We start from the raw sequence: 17,456 nt of genomic DNA, 5'->3' as shown, positions 1-17,456 counted from the left end.
CGGCGACAACTTCAAATATCACGACTGCACCATGGCGACAAAATTTGAAGGTTGAAAAATTCGTTCCAAGGCAGCAATGACAACAGCGATTGCCTGGGCCAGACCATCCGCATAATACGCATAATAACCGAGACTCGCACCGTCCACACTCGGCGATATGCTTCAGCGGCTGTACAAAATATATAATCCGCAAACTTATACGAACAGTCGGTAACAAGAGCTCGAGAGTCCATGACGGGTCTAAGTGGCTCGACAACTCAACAAAACCACGTCTTCGTGCCAACGTGCAAAGGCGAGAAAAAACGATACATCAATCGGATACTACGGTGAATTATATTATATTGAAATCACGGTTGTCCGCATCACACTATCCGACGTCGATCGAGACACGTAATGAACAAATGTGGGATATAACCATATACCTTATACCTTAGTATAGCAGTGTGCCTAACCCTAACCGTGGTCTGAGCATTGACAACGCATGCACGGGCCAGGAGTGCCAATGTTTGAGTAGTGGTGTCAGGGAGCTTAAACAATTATTGTACTCGGTCGTTGTATTAAACGTAGGTTTCTCGTTGCTATAATAACTTTAAATTTAGCTGTACGACACTTTTTTTTAGTAAATCCTTTATTGGTCAAACGAAAATGGGTAGATATCGTTATTTGAAATCATTCAATACAATGTAGGTAATATCAACGAGTAAAATAATCTCAACTCTATTTGACACCTAAGTTACAGTGATGCGCGTAACCCGACAGTAATTATTATATTTTTTGGTTGGATTTATAGAAATGTAATTAATGATCTCATCCTACGACAATATAATAAAGACTATTATATTATTATACTAGTTTACATGCTGTCGTTATTGTTTAGTTACTATAGTTTCCAATAAAATATACAAGTCTTATGCGTAGCTCATACATATTTTCCTCGTCTGCATTTACAGTGACGGTCATTCTATAGTCCATGACTTGCTTCAGAAAAACTTACTGTTGTTTATATGCATACAGTGTATATATATATCAAATATGTAATAAGCCATGTGCGTATAGGGCATGTGTATATAGCGTACGAATGTGTTTACTAAGCGTATATCGAGTGTGTGACCAAATTGGTTCTCACGAAGGTCTACGTGACCGCATCGGCTGGGTCAGCAGATTCCAAAGGCCCCGGACGGACCGTTGCCACGTGGGGTGGTAAGGGAGTCGCGTACAGTCGATCAAGTGAGTGATAAGTACGTTACTGGTCAGAACCTCTACAGAACTTCAGTTAGCATTTTTAATTCCGAGCATCCACATTTGTATTCAGAATATTCACTCTCTGTCATTTGTATCTTTAATAATACTTTCGTTTATTTTATAAGTATCTATTGTGCGTTTAAATATTCGTTCTTTCGTTCAATAAATAATAAATTGGCAATCGCAGGTAATCATATCGGTATTCAAGTTATTTTATTTAAATAATAATTTACATCAATACCAAATCGGTTGAACACTGTACGACACTTCATTAGTGGTAGCGGTGGGATCATCAAAACGAATTTTCATTTTTTTACAATCTTGGCAGTGAAATTTTGGTGGTTTCCAAAGAATCTACGTGGACTGCTGCCGTCGAAGCTCAGTTTATTTTTTGGTATCAGAAAATCAATACAGAAAATCTTTCACAAAAACGTTGACTGGTGATCGAGTTATCTAAGGTAGTCACGCACGAATTATATAGGTAGTGTTAATTTTTTTATTTAATTAGCATTGTCCTTGCTGCGCGTCATAAGAATCTGACCGGTGTAGTATAATATTCATATACGCCAAGGCAATCCATATGTATAATATATCCATTTATACAATTCATGTGTATAGCTGCGAGACAGCTCTCTGTACGCGTTAACGAGAGGGAGTTTAGTACACCACACTTCAATACAACATTTGATGAGGATGTGGGTACTTGGGTGGGTGGTTGGATGTTGAGTGATTATTTATTATACTATGACTTAATTCAAAATGAAACAATACCTACTAAATACAAGTTCTGAAATACATCTTTTTCATAAGAAAACGTTGCAATTTTACTATGTTATTTATATTTTTTCAATCAGCAAATTATAATAAAAATAATACCTAGAGCATGTGCGAACTCCGATTCAAGCTATTTGAGTATTTATATTTACTTGGTTTATCTATAGATTAAATTGTATTTCAATGATACAATATCGTATAGGTAAAACGATTCTGAGCTAAGTCTGTCAGCCTATATTACATTATTACTAGTATATAATTACAAGTATATAATTTTATGATATTATTGCTATATAAAAGTAATTTATTTTACTGCCTATTAGTAAATACGCAAATGCGTAACAAGTAAATATGTTCTCGTGGTCATGGTTACTTATTAAAAAAAACATATTTATGATTCATTGATTTTCCTAGTAAGTTTTAAAAGGAAAAATATCGATTAGCATGCTATGGTTTGTGTTCTACTCATTATTAGTCCTCTTACAGTTTTATACAATACATCAGTACCTACCTAATAAGTAATAAATATAAATAGTTAAAGATACAGTGATTATAAAGTAATATGCACTGTTTTTCAATTATAACTAACGTCTATGAGTTCTGATATTCACTATAACAACCATAGGCGCGTGGTCTTAGACTTTGGATTTTAAAAGGAATTTAGTCTCGTACAAATTTTAAACATAATATGATATATAAGCCCATGAACATTCCTCCGATAAGCATTTAATTAGGTATTAATGCACTCAAATACATTTTAGCTTTTAAATCTTTTTATTTTATTTTTATCATTGAGAGGGAATAGAAATTTCTATACTTATTACTTACTATTACTTAAGTTACAATCGTGATTCGTGGCTAATGTGATTTTGTCCACCAATCATATTCTATAACTAATTTTCACTATGTTGAGTAATATTAAAGCAAGTAAAATAAGATCTAATTACATTTATATAACATAATTACGACCTGCAGCCACTTCTTTAATGTTTGCCAAAATATCACTTCACACAAGTCGATGATAAAAATTCCATTAATTGAAAACATAACTTTACTTCACTTTAAAATTTAACCACTATATAATATAAAACCTTAAGTTCAAAAAAATTAAAAATCTTATTGGACACAATTAAGACAATTCATAGTCAAATAATAATATCGTACGATTTTAATTTAATTATTCTATTATTTTATTATTTTACAGTGTTTACATTCGTCGTCAACATTAAACAATGTACATTTTTACCAGATTACTATTATAATAATAACATTTATAGCCAGCACAGTATAATATAAATTACAGCATAGAGTTTGTGTTTTATTTTATGTAAAAATTAACCTTCAACAAGCATTATTATCAGGGATGGAAAACGTTTTTAAAACACGTTATTAAACAAAAAAAAACCTTTTAACTTTAAATTTTGATTTTTCTAATTTAGAATAATTAATTTTAACTTTTAACTTGGTTACCTATCTAAATTTGTATTTGTATCCAAAGATTGGATTCACTCGTCATTCATTGTTATCGTATATTCTTTTGGAATTGTTTACATGCCGAAAAGAATAGGTACAATCACACAGATAATGGAGTTGATGAAGAATTAATTCTTACTACAGGTACCTGGATACTAAAATTAAAAATTGTATGTGTGAAACATTTTTATATTCTGTAATTTTGTATATTATAAATTTTTCAGGGGTTGAAAGAACCAAAATTTCAAAGCCAAAAGTATATTGTTAGGGGGGCAAAATGTGTAGAGTTGGATGCTACATCTCATACCTGATGTTGATTGAGTTATTCAAAAGTGTCCATATTACCCGATTGTGAAATATCATTCACTCGGTACAACTTTTTTTGTATCAAATAGCAATTTAAGGTCATAATATAATATTATGCCTATCTAGTCTACTAAAATATATCTATTTACAAAATTATTATTATATCAAGAAAAATAACAGAAATGTTTGTATTATTATAGTATTGGATTATTTGTATAGGTATTGATTTATACGTATAATTCTATAAACCATAAAAACGAAAAATTTCAAAAATATTTAACTTGATAGATTATTTTTAAATATACTGAGGAAAGTTAAATTATGTCAGCAGTCAATTCAACTAGCTAAGTTCAAAAGCTGGTTAGAAAAAAAAATAACTTTTTAACTGAACTTTAACTTTTAATTAGTTAATGCCCACCTTTGCCCATACGACACCTAATGTAGGTACAGCAGAGTGGTACCCACCTTTTTTTCGTTTGCGATTTTAAATTGACTTTTTAAAAAGTCCTAAATAACGTTTTTTTTTATGGAAAATGATTGTTATAAATTTTAATATTGGGTGAGCCTTTCTCAATAATTCCCGGGCCAATTTTAATTTTCTTTTCGTATTATGTGGGACCAACAGAAAATACTAACTTGTTGACTCTTTTGCTATTTTGGTAATTTATTTTCTCATTAAATATAATTAATAATATTAATCATAGGTATTAAGTACTAAAGTATATTTTATAGGAATATTACATAAAAACCTATGCTGCTACTACCCTATGCTGGCTGTATACATAACGAAGATAATGTTACTTCGTAATAAACACTACCTAATCAGTAATCACTAATATTGACAAATATTTAAATACGGCATAACAATGCAATTTAGCTCCCAAGCGATTTTTGGAAATTATTTTTCCGAAACCTACGTATTTCACCGAGTTAAGAACAAAGATGAAATCAGATTTTTTTGGCCGGACTCAAGTTTCAAAGTTATAACCTTTTTAAGTAATTTTAAAAATTTCACACCTAAGCCTAGGTACGTACGCAAATTATTTCACGAATCTACATAACTTTATTAAAAATATATGTAATTATTTATGGTGCATTTATACATGTGCTTATATTATACAGATCACAATGGGCTGTACTGAGAGGTGCTTATGGTACAAACCAAATTCCCCCCATTCCTCCATAAACATGACCAAATTACGCCACTAGTATATACATTATAATATTATATTACAGAAGTGGAGCCTAAGTTTTTTCCGTGGTAATATACTGTGACGCATGTCGTGTAACGATACATTTCATAAGTTTTGTGACTCTACGCAGCCAAATTGCACGTCATTTTATTTCATAATATTATTATTGTCGGCATCGTCGTCGGATAGGCACGTCAGTGTCCGTGTTCGCTCGATCTTCCACGCCAATAAATGCTCATTTAAATAGTAATAATAATTTGACGGAGATCTAATAACGCTGTAACCGGATCGGACCTTTTATCGACATTTATTTCACCGAATCTGATACATCGGAACCATCGATAAACGACAATAATGTAATGTACCTACGCTTGGATCGACTGAAAACTACTGTCGTTAAGTAAACCTAATAAATGTCATCTATCAAAATATTATACATATTTATATATATATACCATGACGAGTTTAAAATACAGCTGTTGAACGCGTATCGAGGAAAATCGTATTGTTTTTATAAAATAAAAAAAAACTGACGTTATTTTTTATCTTTACAATTGACTGGTTTTACGTTACCTTTATACATTCTATATACTATTTTAAGATAAAATATAAAATATTCGTGGATATATAGCACTATATGTCTACCTATATAATGTCTTAATTGAAAGTATGAGATGTCGGGAAAAATCGATTAAGAACATAAAGGCATTTAGAAGAAAAAAAGAGTTGCAAGAGACACACGCAATATCTGTATATCAACTTGTGCGAAGTGAATTTATGAATATATTTTACGTCCATAACTTTCTATGGACTTAAACTATAATGCTATTCGTGCATTACTTCGACGAGATTAACTTAGTTCAGAAAACTCTCGGTATAGAAAAAAAGGTTTATTTTTAAATAAATACAGACAGAATTTAATATTAGGTATGTAGACCTATAGCGACGTAGCTTAGCATAGAAAATTATGTCGTTTCCCTGGAGTGGAACACACCCAAACCAAAATTCACCGGGCACCGTCAATTCCATATTAATATGTTATAAAATAATACTCGACTACCATTCTAATTACATTTGAATTGTTTAGTAGTTTTGTGGCACTACCTAGTTCGTCTATGATTTCATCGAACTCTTCCGTTTTAAATAACGGGTTGACAATGATAATATTATCATTGTATACTTTACAAGCAACAACAGTATAGCAACATAATATCATTATACTGTCCGAATGGCAATAGCGACGTGTAATTCGTTATTTGTACAGAACAAATTGGAGAAGCGATACAAATCACGAACGCAGTTCAAAAGTAAAATTTTACACTTGCCAGTTGCCAATGGTCATTTAAAGTTACACGAATTAATATACTTATTACTTTATTGTGGTCGCGCTGGCAATACGACTGCAATGTTGTAGTTGAGAGATAATTAAAACAGAACCGTGTCACGCTTAATCCGCCTGTTTGGGCAAAGTTGTTCAAGTTTAGTAAAGTGATTCGGATGTATATCGTATGAATAATATAATGTTATAAATGTCATATATTATTTACGTTCCAATATACGCGTATCTGTAAGAATAATACGCGATGGATACTGTAAACCCGGAAACTTCTTAGTCGGTGGATGTTGTTTCTCGTGACTAGGGTTCGGGACTTGTTGCACTAAAAATTATCGAAATGTGCAGTAAAAATTGTCAAAATACGCTTAAATATATACAGCTAAATGTCCATATTATTTTTGAAAAATGCATAAAACATATTACAGTTTTGGAAATAAAAATTCAAAAATAAGAAGGTACATAAACATAGTAAAAATAATTTATACACGGGTTTACTAATTCGTATATAATTAATAATAAATATAATTTGATTAATGTGAACACTTTTGCCATAGGCGCAACTAGGGTGGTGTCTTACAGCCCCCAATCTTTCATTCAGCACCCCTATAGCCACTATTATACAACATGACAAATAATGTGATAAAAGCGTAATATCCTTATTTTATGTGAGATTTGTTTTTTGTATGCCGTTTTTATTGAAAAAACACAAATATTATCAACATATATAGGCCATACGAATAGTAATATAGAAGCATATTTTTTTTAATATTGTTGTGTAGAACACCCTTCAAATTACCAAGCTATGTTCGTTCATAATAATATTATAATAGGTACATTTTATTTTACAAGTACGAGTAATTATATTTTAAACTTCGAGTATCGTGAACTACCGTCACAACCTATTCAAGTGTGTGCAGAATATTTCTTTAATAATTTATTAGCAAACGGTTATGAAACACAACTGTGTAAAAGTGGTGAGCTGTATACGCTCAGATTGTTGCGGCTTTGTACAAATTATTTGATTCAAAACGTTCTATTACAACACCTGAATAATAATAAGTACGTCCTATTATTATCGTGTGTATTATGAAGGTGATTTTCGATATCGTCGATAGCTGCTCTTAAGCACGCATTACACCCATTATGCTTACGGCGGTGTCTCGGCGATGAAAAAAAAATAAACAAAAATAATATTACTTTGTGGCTTTTTGGGCCATTTAACTATTCAAGCATATTTTTACTGCGGATTATAAAAAATATAAAAGCGAGCTGTCGATTTCCATTGCTCGCGTCTCACGTCAGGAGGACACAGATTTTCTCATCTTAAACTGATCTTAATAATATTACACTCAGCAGGTCACTTTTGTACAGACAACGTGTAGTTGTTATTATAGATATAGTCGTCGTACAAACAATATTAATATTTAAATTTAAACATTTGACACGTGTTCGTGCAGATATCATACCCAGTCGGTTATTCTAATATTATAATAATATCGTGTAGCGTTCCCCGACGACCTTACCTAAAAGTGACGACGGCGTTGAATCCATCATAATATACCTACAAGAGCCGGTGATGGTGCAAGATGGTCGTGGAAATTCCATTTTTTCACACCGAACGCTTATTTCATATTTTACACCCGCACCCGAGTCACCTACGCGTACGTCTTGTGCGTCACGACATTTCCTCGGTCGGCCGACCCCTTCGCGGGGTGTACACGCGTATAAATAATTCGTCCTATTAGATGTGTGTACATAGCGGACGTACGATATGGCGGTATATATACATATAGCTGCTGTGCCGGATGCGTGGGTGTACGTAACGCGTCTTTTTTTTTATTTCTGTAAAAAGAGTATTATTTATCGCGTTTTTCTGGCAACCGAGCACACGTTACACGCTTATATTATATTCATATATATATATATATATACGCCAACACGAGCGTCGCGTACACGCATTAATACCTGTTGCATAATGGATCAACCACACATGCCCACGCGGTCGATAACGACAACGATTTAATAAACGGCGCGAACTCGTATAAACCACCAACCTTTGCGCGAATGTAAATAATATATTATTTTCTAGCGATTCGAGGGGGGCGTAATTTTCTTCATCGCCAAGTCTGTAGTGTAATTTGATTTTAGAAGACTGCACACGTCGAGTGGTTGTATAATATAATTTATATTATAATATATTATTATCAGAAACGACAGAAACCGATATCTTGCCGGGCGGCACGGTTCAACGGAGGCAAGTGGTGTGACGCGCAAGCAAACAGTTCGCCCCTGTTGATCGATTCAAAAAAAAAGAAGAAAACCCCGGCACAATCTCTCTCCGTACGCATTTCTCTACATCGTATTATTATAAAATTGGGGCAAACTCACAATTATTATTATTAGTTTCCAGGTCTATATTGTTATCATAATGTAGGTATATAGGTTGTAGATACCTAAATACCATCCGTTTCCAATATGATCACGCTCTCGTGATTTTTAAATCTATTCGGGGTTTAATTATTCTCAAATTGTGTTTGAATAACAGACATTTGTCGTAAACATTTATGACTGTGGAGCTGATTATATAGTAATTAGTAATTAAAGCCGAAGTTTATTAACAATTATTACCTATATAGTATATAACGTCTAAATCCATAAAATTATAAATCATTTAATTTCATCGGAAAAATGAATAAACTTACACTTTATGCAAATATAGCAATAATTATCGTTCAGCTAACACTCCTTATAATCGTGGACTAACAATGCAAACACACGGTACCTATTTTATTACTTGAACGAGTGTACACTTTTGCCCCGTTGATTAACTTACATATGTTTTGTTTGTTATAGTTTGTGAATTAATTATATTTTAAAATACCATTGAATATTACACGTCATAATAAAAAATATTTGTTGTTTTTACACACTGATATACGTCCGTTCTAAGTATACCAATTTCAATCATTTTTGTACAAGGGTTCTTTTTACCGGTACATATTTCCAACTATACCAGAATATATATTATAATATACTCTGATATATAGAATATATAGATACTCTGAACGCCGCTATATAATATAATATTATATATTGTCTTTAGACTTAAAAATTATGACTCGGGTACAAAATAAAATCCAATAGGACGCCCTCGAAAACAAATCGAAAAATATTTTAAAATTAACTATTTAATAATTTTACGATAGGTAGTTGACGTTTAGAAAGGCGTGTCTCAATCTCGGAAGTGTATAAAATCTCAATTATGTAAATACCACAAAGATTACAGATTCCATCAAACATTTTTTATCAAGTGCAAAGGTAAATCGTTTCCAACAGTATCAGTTCTGCCAAAAAGTTTAGGAAATAATTAATTGATCCATTGATTCCACCAATACCAATTATACAAAGTTATAAGTTTAGGTAATTTGATATTGTTTATCATACCAAAAATTCCAAAACTATGTGGACTATTGAAATTACGGAAATATATTATATAAGCATCCCAATCAAAAATTACAAATCGTGATTTCATAAATCGTTTTAAAATCGGCATAGATGGTATTGATATATATTAACATATTATAGTTGTATTATATCTATATAGGCTGCTAACATATTTTCCAAATCAACAAAAAAAAACTGATGTCCTTAAAAATGTATAAATCAGGGAATATTAAATTAACACTACAAAATATAATATTATATTGAGTAACTATTATTCTTCTTACGATTTTGGAGAAATTTTATAATATTGTATTACTGTGTAAACGATAACAATGAGGTGAATGCCGACTATTGTGGGGTTAAAAAACTGGAAAACCCAGGATCTTATATGATATATTATCAGCTGAACTTATAAAATATTGGTAAAAAAAAACTACATCAGTTGATTGATCTATTTTATTTAATAGAATATAGGCTGAATGGATAGTGGATAGTTTACCAGTTAGTTGTAACGAAGCCGTCACCCAAAAAAAGAAACAAGTAGATGGAGACTGGAGAGTAAAAATTATAAAGGTGTCTTCTACTAAAATCGGCTTACGAAATTTGTCTAGAAAACAATGTCAAAATGTCTCATAACATATTTTGTGAATATTTTGCAGGATGCTTGAAGACGTTAAGCATTAGAGGAAAAATTAATTTTGAGAAATGTGTGTACCTACTCGTATATCTATTGTGAGTTCCATCGATGAGCTCAGTGAATTTGTCTACAACAAGGATTATAACATACTATGAAAATATTCGTACACGTATTGTAGTTGTGGATTGATAAGATTTCGTGTTTCTTTCCCGAAACGATAATATTTTATAGTGAGATTATGGATTAATAAAAATAAATGGATAACTTGATGACAGGCGGAGAGAACGAATTGATTTTTCGAGTGCTCCGTACGATCTATAAAAACCGTTTATAAACAATCTAAAACAATAAAAACCTCGCGAATAGCGTTTATTACATTTTGGAGTTTATGTACACCAAAATGCCAACAAATCCATAATAAAAAATAAGATCCCTAGAGGATCGTGTACATAACATGAACATATCTTCCGAACATATACATATACTACACAAAGAGGTACATTCGTATTATCTCAATTTTGGTGATATTGAAAAACAAAATGTTTTTGTTTAGTCCGAAAGTCTTGTATTAAAAGTTATGGCTCATAAAACTATATTTTTGCGAAAGATTCCGATATTTTTCTACTTTTCTTTTTTTTTTTACTTTAGTAGTTTTTAGATTTTTATACTTATAGTTGACGACAGCGGCCAGCTATAATATTTTTAACATCATATAATATTATTTAAAACGAAATATTTTTTTAAAAAAATTTGAAGTATTTGTATAGTACCTACCTATATATAATATATGATGTTGAACACATTGGATCAATATAGTTTTTTATTATTTATAGGCAATCCAAGTTTAGATAAGGTAAGTGAAAAGTGGCAGACACTAAACTTTAAAAGCTCATAAATGCATATTTTTCAACCTCACAAAAATTGACAGAGTGTGTGTTCAAATAGTCGATTCTATAATATAATAATATATTATGTTTACCTATACATTATACATATATTATGTACGCATAGCTGTATAATATTATGATGTGTATTGGTGCATATATTGTTGTGTCGCAGTAACGACGGCTCGGAGAGGTATCGCACGCTTAATTTCCGCATAAACGTAATAATAACAATACAACGTAGGTACCTGTACCTATACGTTTTATGCGAACCCGAAGAGCACTTTGAAATTATTACTTTTGAAGCGACAACGACGACGACGACGACGACGTATTATTGATCACTAGGGAACCCCTCAAAGCAATGTTTATAATAATTTACTCACATTTAATAATTTAAAACGATGACGTGTACATAGATGTCATTAGCGGCTAAAAGCTTTCCAATGCTCCGCTGGTTTCTGTTCACGCCTTGATTATAATGAGTATAAATAAAATATGTAAATATAACAACACCGCGAAAATAAGATTATAAACTGGTGCGCGAGTGATTTCGACAGTGACTCGACTGCACAATATGCGCCCACTCCGATTGAATACACCATATCGTATGGCAGGTTGCGATGCGACTTATTATTGTTATTAAATTGTCTTCATCTCCTGGCGTAGCTACTCTCTACGAGTCTAGGCCTATACCTTCAATATCACACCACCTATCACGCATGTATCAGTTTCTTTCCGATTTGCTGTACCCAGCCCTCATGTTCATCTCGGCTTGCCACGTGTACATTTCCTTTGAAATCAGAGATGTTATTCTTGGTGGTTCACTTTTTTTTTTTTGACCCAAATATGGACCGACCACCGAATCCGTTGGCCTTTGATAAAGATTTCCCCGGTCCTATTATATCCATCAACTCATGCAAGTCCCCTTATATCTCCTTCACCAACTGACTATAGCTTTATCAAGAACTACTGCAGGTCCGTACATTTTTCTCCAAACTTTATTTTCAAAAGTCCACAAATTCCTTTTCGTTACGCTCTCCGTTGCCCAGGTTTCACACCCACTACGTCAGAGTTGGACTTATTATAACAACATACAGTATAATTTTTTTTCAGTAAAAAAACATTTAGGAACTAAGGAATTTCGATTTCGCGTGCTGTCGTGCCCAGTGCAGTACCCTGTGTCCAACGTAATAGCTAATAATAATAACAATAATAAAAATCACTCAGTAGATAGTTATTATATATGCGAGTAGTGAATAAACAGGTTCGCGAATAATCAGCAATTGGAAAGATACATTTCTAAGAAAGGGGTATAATAACAGAAACCTAGTATATGAACGCAACTAAAATATACGTATAACCAAATTATCATGTTTTTAAAACAACGCGTAGTGTATTATAGTTACACACATTTTTTATATTTTAAACTGATGATAGTGCATTATATATATATATATATATATACAATTGTACATAGTGCTTATCAAATTAAAATACGCGTAATGGATAATCGAATATGCGGTTGCAAGTGTTACTCGTTTCTTACTTTAGTGCCTTCCTCGCCATTGATGAGTTCTAAAGGAACAATTTCAAGGGGGTTTTGTTACCATTTACTGCCACCTGTATGTGCTACTGATTACCTTACCACCTTTTCCAATACTACGTTAAACAGGATAGGAGAGGGTGCCTTCTCGTTTTAATCTAGTCTCAACTGTGTACTAATAACACGGTATTGTCTACCCTCACTTTGTGTTTTGGTAGTGCACTTCTTTCAGACACAAACTAGTTAACTATATTCATTTCATAACGAAAAAAAATGTTAGCATTACTTTGTATAACCTTTCATTGCGTGTGCTGCCGTATGCTTTCTTGAAATCTATCAAATAATAATTGCCAGTTACCACAAATTGTGTTGATATTCATATGACATCGACATATTCGATAATACACCCAATGATCGATAATTTCTTTATCGTTGATTTCTCTTTCTGAGACCACACAGATACTCCTTCATACATTCTTTTCACATTTAATACACACTGGATAAATCGATAGTGGTCGTTAAAAATTAAAGACCGGCCGTCATCCATAATATCGTATAATGTATTTAAAATTTTTTTTTAATTAATTCGGATTTTTAATTGAATACATATTACATATTGAAGTTGGTAATAGGCACTTTTGACAACTACAGTCAGACCTTGGACGTAATTAAATTAAATATTATGAAACGTGAATTAAATTTTATAACATAATGATTTCCCTAATTGGCCCCTCAACTCTTAATTTAATTTTACACCGGTCTGTTAATACTCTTATAATACTGTCGATGTCGACTCACATTTATAATTAAACATTTTTTACTTTACTTTTACCATGAAATCTGCGGTTCAATGGTATAAGTACGTCAAATTAAGTATATTAAATTATACGATTTAGTGAGATTCCTATTCGTTTTAATTAAATCCCATAGATTCACGTTGTCTGAGATACGATTAATATAATATTAGAGTTAAAAATAAAAATAAATTGATTATTTATAATACCTGTGATGATAGTAAATGTTTGACAACCCTACCTACTATTTTGGTGTGAACAATTTTTTAGACTACCATACTATTATAGGTATACCAAAAATAAAACCATTAATTCGGGGCAAATAGAAATATTAGAACAGGTTACTTATTATCTTTTTTCAAATCGTAGAATATTTCCTTAGTTTTAAGCATTTAAATAAAACATAATAGTTTGAAAAATGTATAATATTATGTATACTTTATAGTTTATTTTGTTATGTAATAACTAATAATATTATGAATTACCACTTAAAATTCTATAGCCGATGCTACTTTTTTTTTTTTATTATTATTATTATTATTATTATAAGGAAATCTACAATCTATACAGTTTTGTATAATAAGTAGGTTTGATAAAAGACAGAAAAATATAATTAACAGTGAGTCTTAAGACTAAAGAGGTTACCCAACAACCCAAATATGTTTATTTATCAAACCGAAGGATACCGCTCCGACCATTCGTGGTCACCTCACTCACCTACACCTCAATGTACCAGAATTGCCTGTACACTGCGCCGGCCAACCGATAAAACATAATATTATTATTAAATATTATAATCTTGTAAATATAATATGTTTATTAAAAAACATATCGGGAACAATAACTATTGTTACTCACAGCAAGTCTTTGCATTCCAAACGGAAAACTTTACACCATGTAATTGCGCGTTTAACGATCAAAACCAGTGGAGGATTTTCGTATCAGTTTATTCATATTTTCATTTAAACTATAAATTAACCTGTATTTCAAATGAAGAAAATTAATTAAAATCTATTTACTTCAAACTGTGTCGTATGTTAACCTCCGTCTCAAATTTCTCACCTTGAGAGGTTAGGTCTGACTATCGCTAGTCTACGGAACAACTTTTTTTTTTTTTTAATGGGTAAAGTGTATTTAAAACAATCTACCTATATGAAAAATAAGGAAGAATGTTATTATTATTTACTAAACATTTAGACCTACCTATAAATTATTTAACAAGCGTTATTCGAAAGAACAGTTTCTCGTTACATTATTAACTTCGGTAATCTGGTCTGTCATTGTTCGTTTGGATAGAAATTTAACGAAAAAAAAAATAAACATTTATATTACCTAATTTCAGTCGAGTCAAATTTTGACGAGCTCAACTTTTTTAGCGCGTGAAATAAAAAATACTTCGGAAACATTACCGCACCGCCGTTATACGCGTGTGATTTAGTTAAGTCGTACGTCGCTGTTCTGCGCCTCTAAACGGAGATAATTTATATTTATTATCATGATATTATAGCATGCAAATATTTGACGTGATTAAAATGTGTGATACCATCACAGCTAATCAATTGTACTTATTTAATATCAAACTACCAAAGGTTTATACGTAATATTTATTTTTTTTCGTTTCTCAGCCCTTAAATAGATCAAAACGTCAAGATAATATTGAAATATTATATCGGATAAAAAACCCGTTTTTTTCGTCGACGCGTTTTAATTATTATTCGTCGGCGGTTTCGTTTTTTTCTTTTCAAAATCCAGCTGTTCATATTATTAATTAGTCTTTCGCTCTCCGTACTACATTCCGCATCGGGCCAAATATCTAATAATAATAATAACAACAACAGAATAGTATTAGGTATACCCGGTCGCGTCGTAACACACATATATCAATTTAAAGCCTGTCGATGTCGGTGGCGTTTTGGGACCTCGGGACGTGGCGTATTATATATAGCGTATAGTATTATATTATTATATATCCGATTTCGAGCCCGCCTACTGCAGCAGCTGGGGACGACGCAAAGACGCGCGCAATAAATCTTGATATTGTAATAATAATAATAATAATAATAATAATAATAATAATAATAGCATGTATATAAAGTCGAATTTCGATATTGAACGGTGTGTTGTTGTAATACAATATTACATTATAATAGTACCTGTAAACACGAAAAATAGCAAATCTTCGAAATAAATTGCGTTGTTATAATATGTGGAATATGGGTAGTGACGAAGATACTATAAGTTGTATCTTTATAATTAATATACGGTTATGTGATCAATTCAAACTTGATATTGGTTTTGATTTTATAATTAGAAATACGCAGTCTGCATTTTTTAACACAATGTGTGGTGACAGAATACAATTAAAATGCTAGTGTTGAATAAACGAAATAATGTAAATTGTTAAATATATAATATATTAGAATCAAGTTTCTCGACTACGGGGTTGGCAAGGCCCCAAACCTATATATAGGTATAGTATAAGCAACACGCATGCGGCATGCTCATCGTTATGGACCACCGCCGAGAGTGTGATGCGCGGATTAAGAAGACGCGTTTGGGGAAAACTATTGTTGTACAACACCACTAAATCGCATGTTTGCCTTATAATATTACCTAGGCTAAGTTGCGTATATAAAGTAGGCGGTACTCTGATGTGTGTATATTACATTCTGCGGCGCAGAACATTAATAATTGTGAAGTTCGACCCCGTCCGATCAACATCGCACTGTTTTCTATCGCCGCCCGTCAACTGGTTCCCTACGCACTTCCATAGTATGGGAAAGTTATTATTCCTATGTGCACTTCCGGATTACCCACCTTCCGGTTCGTGGTTACGTACCTGCCGGTCGACCAGTTTTTTTGTCACCGCGCTGCCCGTTTGTGTTCACCGTACAACTCGCCCGAATTACAAGCCCAAGGTTATTAGCTTACATATTTTAAAATATTACTACTACATTCAGGTACAATTTACAATACATTTCACAATACTACAATAGGATTATTCTTAGTATGTCCAATGTATAAAAGGAAAAAACAGCAAAGAAAACATATAAAATTATAATATAAGGTTATAAAAATTGATTATTTTTAGAAAGGTTAAAATATTGATAGCATTTTCATTATCAGGTCCAATTGCTTCGTAAAGGTGTTCTGAAATGTTTAAAGAGGTTCCGGTATCTGCATAATTGCGATAGTGTAAAAGGACGTGTTTGATAGTTAGAGCTTCTCCGCAAGTTGTACATTGGATATCAATAGGATTTTCGCGTTTCATGAGATAGCAATGTGTAAGCCACGTATGCCCGATTCTCAGTCTGTTCGTTATGACTTCGTGTCGTCTTTTGGTAAAGAGTGATGGCCAGAGTTTAATAGAGGGTTTGATCCCATTGAGTTTTGTTTGAGACGAAGCCCAACGGTGTTGCCACTGTTGCAATGTCGGGGACTGTATGACTCCATTGATGTCTCTCAGAGAACAAATTTGGACTGAGAAGGCTTCGGGGGAGTTTATTGCTCTTTTGGCGAAAATGTCTGCTGACTCGTTGCACTGCTCTAATAGATGCAATTAATACGTTGACAATATCTACATTAATCATACATTATCGATTTTAGTGAAGTGTGGTACTTTGGACCATATATGGCTAATATAACTATCTTATTGGAATTTGATATGCATTGGTATAATGGTTCTTATTATTACCAACATTGCCTTAATAGACCGTTTAATATTATTATATGGTCATGTACTCATATGTGTCTCGACGTGAAACATAAATTATGCTTTTTAAGTTTTTACTTCAATCACATATAATCAGAAATTTTTATCACTTAAC

Source organism: Metopolophium dirhodum, chromosome 6 (genome assembly GCF_019925205.1).
Source record: "Metopolophium dirhodum isolate CAU chromosome 6, ASM1992520v1, whole genome shotgun sequence".
NCBI lineage: Eukaryota > Metazoa > Arthropoda > Insecta > Hemiptera > Aphididae > Metopolophium > Metopolophium dirhodum.
Note: the sequence above shows the minus strand (reverse complement) of the source record.